The sequence below is a fragment of the Lithobates pipiens genome, unplaced genomic scaffold (assembly GCF_037356315.1).
Source record: "Lithobates pipiens isolate NorthernLeopardFrog02 unplaced genomic scaffold, aLitPip1_a1.2 Scaffold_18, whole genome shotgun sequence".
Classification (NCBI taxonomy): Eukaryota; Metazoa; Chordata; class Amphibia; order Anura; family Ranidae; genus Lithobates; species Lithobates pipiens.
The window spans coordinates 57,151,652-57,158,917 of NW_027507758.1; positions in this window are offsets into that span (position 1 = coordinate 57,151,652).

The window sequence follows — 7,266 nt, forward strand, 5'->3', positions numbered from 1 at the left end:
AGTATTGGTGCTAAAATGTTTGTCCTGTTAGAAGTAATACTTTGTCTAAGGTTCCAGGGCAACCAGGACACATAAAAGGATGCTCCGGGCGTTTTGTTCACATCAGAACTGCTTGTGTTTTACATCAATTTGAGACACTACCTTCTTACATCACTTAACCCAGGGCTGTCTTTAAGGCAGGGCAAAAGGGGCAGCTGCCCTGGGCCCTGCCATTGTTGTGGGGCCCAAAAGGGTTGCCTCATATTTGCCAACTATCCAGGTTTAAATTCCCTTGTCCCTTGAAGTTTTCTTTCTGTGCTGTGTCCCAATATCTCAGTGTGCAGTGCTGGTACTAATGCTGCCCAGCTCTGCCCTATTGTTGTGTGTAGATGACTCACCTGCAGATCCTATGTTTACATGTAAATAACCGGCATTCTTATGTAAATAGCGACGACAATACTAAGTAAATAGCTGCGGCAGGCGGCAGTGGTATGCAAATAAAGGCAGCATCACCTCCTCACAGCATGCTCCCCTGCTGTGAGGAGGTGATGCTGTAACCTCTAGCAACTAGTCAGTAAGCAGTAATGATATGCTGTAACTGCTGGCAACCAATCGCAATTGCTACCTGATCTGATACAGAAAACTGATTTTAAGTCTAGCTGCTATTTATTGTATGTCTCAGAGTAGGTGGAGAGGGAAACTGCATGGGGGGTCCTAAGAAATTTTTTGTCCGGGGTCCAATCTATACTAAAGACGGCCCTGACTTAACCTATATCTATGTCGGGTAAAACTATAATTGTACCACTTTCCAAAACTCTGCTTGGGCCACATCTTTAGTAAATCATCCAGTTCTGGTCCTCAGAAAGGATGTGCTTGAACTGGAGAGAGTTCAAAGCTAAGGCTGGAGGACCTCAGTTATGAAGAATGACTACGTTAAACTTATTCTCCATGGATAGGAATATACAAATCTCAAATAGAGGACATGATATCAATATACAAATCTTAAAAGGTGATCTTAGCATTGTAAGGAAACAATTTAATCTAAAGTCTCTAAAGAAGACACTTGGGGGTTGATTTACCAAAGGTAAATCCACTTTGCACTACAAGTGCACTTGGAAGTGCAGTCACTTTAGATCTGAGGGGAAGCTCTGCTGATGTCAGTGTTGGTGTCAGTGACGAGTGTAGATAAATTAAAAAAAACTTTTTGATGTGTTTCCTAGAAAACACAATGTACAGGTATATGGAAAATGGTACAGACATAAGCACACACACACACTCTGGTTGACCTGAGTGGACCAGTGTCTTTAGTCAACCTTTTAAACCATTTAACTACATAATTGTGTAACCTTCTTCTAAGCTTCATCAAACTGATTCAAGATGCTTTATCGTAGATTTGTATGGGGGGATGAAGTAGTTCTGACAGGAACAAAAACTGTGCCTATGACCCAAACATCTTCCTATGTGCCTTGGGAACCCTGGAACCTTGAGCACTCTTTTATCCACATACTGACTTCTGGTTGTAAACTTTTCCTTGTTCTAACACATCATTGTGATGGGGGGCACTGATAGATAGTGTGGTACGAGGGCTGAGCCAGCTTTTATTTTTTTTACTAGCAGTAGAATGTATTTGCATAAGGCTGGTGTAAGTGCACTAAGAACGTTCATGGGGATTTTTAAATGTAGATACAGGCACCTGCATTTTATGTCACAGTGTTATCAACTTTCAGAAAACAAAAGGTTTACTTTAAAATCTACTTTAAATAGAGTATATTTTCTTGGAGAAAGATCACAAAGCATGGATCCATTGAGAACTTTCAGAAAGGTAAATGTATCTGCTACATTTTAGAGGCTGGTGTAGCTATATGATTTTAATAGGTGCTGTAGGTTTAAGCCAAGCTGGGCATGATGCCAAATGGTTCATCAAGAGATGGGAAATCCATGATTAGCAGAATTCCTTGGCATGACTCAGTGCCAACACTAACCGAACATGAAACAAGGCTGACAGCCCTTCGGGGCATACTAGCCACTCAATAAACCTGCTTAACAACCGCCTATGAAAAGTAAGCAATAAAAAATAACATATAAAGCAATTCACGAAAACAGCGTTAAATTTGTCTACAGAATTGGCCCTTAAAAGAGTAACTTTAATGCAGCAAAGTTACAGAGTAAAACATCTTTAAATGATTAGAAACCTTTCTGGGTACATTAATTAATATGATACTCATTAAAGTTTAATAGAACGAGTGAAACTTTAATGCACAAATTAAAAGTTAATGCAATAGTAAAATATTAACCTAAAAGCTGCTAGAAGGAATACCTAAATGATTTTTATATTATCCAATGTATCCAGTGTCCTATCATATTTCTTCATTTTTAAAGTGTATGTAACAGCAATTTACATTGTTATATTATTGCTGTCCGTCAATTGTTATATTATTGCTGTCCGTATCCCTGCCGAGGAGATTGACCTTCTCAATTTGTCCTGGGGACCACTGTCACTGAGACAGAAAGGGGTGAGAAATCAAAACTTTTAGAGATGTCATTTTAGCAGGAAGTAAGGGGAAATTCTTGAATTGGGACAGCTGTTCCCATGATAGTACTTTTGGAGAGAAATTAATTTCCTCTCATTTCCTGTTTTGTTTTCGGGACAGAGAGTAGAGGTAAATTTCCCCAGCAGGACACAAACAGCAATAAATACAATGATTTTTTAAAATAAAGTTTTTATCTATAATTTTTTATGTACAATACAACAACAGAACAACATTAAAATGAAAGAAAGAAAAAGAGAAAAACACTGCATCAGCAATAATATAAGAAGGACATATACATTAAAGTGGTTGTAAACCCTTACAACACACTTTGACCTACAGGTAAGCCTAGATTAAGGCTTACCTGTAGGTCCAAGAAATATCTCCTAAACCTATACGGTTTAGGAGATATTTGCCCGAAGACAGGCACCGCCTGAAGACGAAGATGCCGCGCGTGTCGTCTCCCGTGCGCATGCGCGGGAGTGACGTCATCGTGGCTTCGCCGAATGACATCGGCGGAGCTGCGAGTCCCCACCGAGAAGATGGATGCGCCGGACTACAGGGGACAGCGGTGACTTCGCTGGCTCCTGTGTCAGGTAAGTGACACATAATGGACTACTATGCGATGCATAGTAGTCCATTATGCTTTGCCTTTGCAGGGAATGAAAGAGGAAGTAAACCCATCAGGGTTTACTTCCTCTTTAATAAAGGTATAGGGGGAGTGGGGGGTGAGCAACCTTCAATGGATTCGGATCTAAAATAAGTATCCTACCATTACTCCAGGTGTAGAACCAGGACATCACCAAAATGAAAAAAAAAAATGATCTGGGGCCCAAGACGCCTGGGGACACAAGTATTTGGGAAAACCAGGAAAAGCAAAATATAAGCGTATTCAACTTCAGGTTTAAATCTCAACCCCCAGCTTGGGCATGGATAGAGAAAGTCACAATTAGCAAGTTAAAAACAAAACAACAGCTCCAGCTGCAATAGTCCTATTATCCATGGTGCTGTCCCCAACAGGCTCAGCCTGTCACTGATCCTGCTCTGCTGCTTTTCAGGGCTAAATTTCACCCAACATCACTCAACCACCTCCTGTTAACTCCAGTTAACTCCACCCTAGACGCACTTAACTGTTACATGCGTCAAGGGTGGGGGATCTTGAACTCCCAAGTGAATGGTGCATTTAGGATACACCTACGGTCAGATCAAGCTGTGACACTACTGGACCAGACTTAAGACACCATAAAAAAGTAAAAAGAAGGATTTACTTTAAAAAGGGTGCAAAAGGTGCTCCAAGGTAAGAGAATGGCAACCTAGGGTGACTCCCATACCTGGAGCTTTAAAGTTACCAGTATCCTGAACCATTGGTTAATCAGTGGATACATTTACAGGTAAGTGTTTCTAAAGACATATTTTTATTTTGGATGGCAAGGATTAGAACTTCTGTCTGGTTTGAATCGAGGTTTGTGCTCCCACTAAGGATTAATCCTCTATTTCTGTCCAGGTAACTATTGTTACAGTAACTGAAAGTGATGGAGAATCTAACATTTTAGAGACTATTCTAATAGAGTCATTTGTTTCAGTGACAACTATCTAAGAGAAGATTTTTGTTACTTAGAAGAAACCTTCTTATATATCTTGAGACAGAAAGAGATGGACTATCTTCTAATGGGACATAGACGGCAAAAAATGATAGTGGTTTTAATCATTTCTTAAATTATCCAAAAAAAATTAAAGTTGTGGCTAGTGATGGCCGAACGGTTCGCCCGGCGGTCGTTTCGCGGCGAATTTCCGACTTTCGCCGTCCGCGGGTTCGAACGCCTTTTTCCGTCGTTCGCCCCGGCGGACTTACGTGTTTAATGTATACAAGAACTTTAACCTTTCGTGACACGTTTATCATGTGTTACAGGACAACCAATTGAGACATGACAGCTCATGGACACTTGGACATTCCCCCTAACCTATAAATACACCCGATCCGGTGGCCATTTTACATTCTTTCTTCTGTCACTGTAGGGAAAGGATCCTGTGTGGAGTAGGGACAGAGAAAACGCTAGCTATTTGGTACACAAAAGTTCTTTTCAGGACTGGTATAGGTGTTAGGTCAGCAGCCTGAGTTTCTTTTGTCAGTTTAGATAAAGGGACAGAGCGCTGTATGCTGCTATTTTAGGGACAGCTCAGCCAGATTAGTCTTTCTTCATCATCATCATCATCATCATCATTAGCTGTTACTATCAGGTCCACAAAAGAGCTGTTCCAGCTAATCGTTCCAGCCTACTCTTTTTTGCCAATTTGTATAGGGACAGGCAGGAAGCAGTGTTGTCAGGCAGTGAGGATAATTTTAAAGACTTGCTGTTACTATTAGTTCCACAAAGGTTCTTTTCAGGACTGGTATCAGTGGTACGGTAATAGGCTTGTACACGTATAATATTCTTTCTTCCAAATATAGAAAGAATATTATACTTGACTGCTGCCCTTCTGCTGCAGTCTGCTAATCATTCACAACTCACTTGTTCCACAAAAGTTCTTATAAGGACTGGTAACTTGGTCTGTCTAGGGTGCTACGGTACATAGGCTTGGGTGCGGTACAGTCTGCTGTTCTGTAAGGACCGCTATCGGTCCACAATAGATAGGGTTGCCGTGCACTACTGCTGACCGCTGCCCTATACTGCAGCAGTCCTTCAGCGGTATAGGGACTGACGCACAGTCTGCTAAACACTAATACACAACCTGCTTGGTCCACAAAAGTTCTTATAAGGACTGGTAACTTGGTATAGGGTGCTACGGTACATAGGCCTGAGTGCGTTACAGTCTGCTGTTCTGTAAGGACCGCTATCGGTCCACAATACATAGGGTTGCCGTGCACTACTGCTGACCGCTGCCCTATACTGCAGCAGTCCTTCATTGGTATAGGGACTGACGTACAGTCTGCTAATCACTAACACACAACCTGCTTGGTCCACAAAAGTTCTTATAAGGACTGGTAACTTGGTATAGGGTGCTACGGTACATAGGCCTGAGTGCAGTACAGTCTGCTGTTCTGTAAGGACCGCTATCGGTCCACAATACATAGGGTTGCCGTGCACTACTGCTGACCGCTGCCCTATACTGCAGCAGTCCTTCATTGGTATAGGGACTGACGTACAGTCTGCTAATCACTAACACACAACCTGCTTGGTCCACAAAAGTTTTTATAAGGACTGGTAACTTGGTATAGGGTGCTACGGTACATAGGCCTGAGTGCAGTACAGTCTGCTGTTCTGTAAGGACCGCTATCGGTCCACAATACATAGGGTTGACGTGCACTACTGCTGACCGCTGCCCTATACTGCAGCAGTCCTTCAGCGGTATAGGGACTGACGCACAGTCTGCTAAACACTAATACACAACCTGCTTGGTCCACAAAAGTTCTTATAAGGACTGGTAACTTGGTATAGGGTGCTACGGTACATAGGCCTGAGTGCGTTACAGTCTGCTGTTCTGTAAGGACCGCTATCGGTCCACAATACATAGGGTTGCCGTGCACTACTGCTGACCGCTGCCCTATACTGCAGCAGTCCTTCATTGGTATAGGGACTGACGTACAGTCTGCTAATCACTAACACACAACCTGCTTGGTCCACAAAAGTTCTTATAAGGACTGGTAACTTGGTATAGGGTGCTACGGTACATAGGCCTGAGTGCGTTACAGTCTGCTGTTCTGTAAGGACCGCTATCGGTCCACAATACATAGGGTTGCCGTGCACTACTGCTGACCGCTGCCCTATACTGCAGCAGTCCTTCAGCGGTATAGGGACTGACGCACAGTCTGCTAAACACTAATACACAACCTGCTTGGTCCACAAAAGTTCTTATAAGGACTGGTAACTTGGTATAGGGTGCTACGGTACATAGGCCTGAGTGCGTTACAGTCTGCTGTTCTGTAAGGACCGCTATCGGTCCACAATACATAGGGTTGCCGTGCACTACTGCTGACCGCTGCCCTATACTGCAGCAGTCCTTCATTGGTATAGGGACTGACGTACAGTCTGCTAATCACTAACACACAACCTGCTTGGTCCACAAAAGTTCTTATAAGGACTGGTAACTTGGTATAGGGTGCTACGGTACATAGGCCTGAGTGCAGTACAGTCTGCTGTTCTGTAAGGACCGCTATCGGTCCACAATACATAGGGTTGCCGTGCACTACTGCTGACCGCTGCCCTATACTGCAGCAGTCCTTCATTGGTATAGGGACTGACGTACAGTCTGCTAATCACTAACACACAACCTGCTTGGTCCACAAAAGTTCTTATAAGGACTGGTAACTTGGTATAGGGTGCTACGGTACATAGGCCTGAGTGCGTTACAGTCTGCTGTTCTGTAAGGACCGCTATCGGTCCACAATACATAGGGTTGCCGTGCACTACTGCTGACCGCTGCCCTATACTGCAGCAGTCCTTCAGCGGTATAGGGACTGACGCATAGTCTGCTAAACACTAATACACAACCTGCTTGGTCCACAAAAGTTCTTATAAGGACTGGTAACTTGGTATAGGGTGCTACGGTACATAGGCCTGAGTGCGTTACAGTCTGCTGTTCTGTAAGGACCGCTATCGGTCCACAATACATAGGGTTGCCGTGCACTACTGCTGACCGCTGCCCTATACTGCAGCAGTCCTTCATTGGTATAGGGACTGACGTACAGTCTGCTAATCACTAACACACAACCTGCTTGGTCCACAAAAGTTCTTATAAGGACTGGTAACTTGGTATAGGG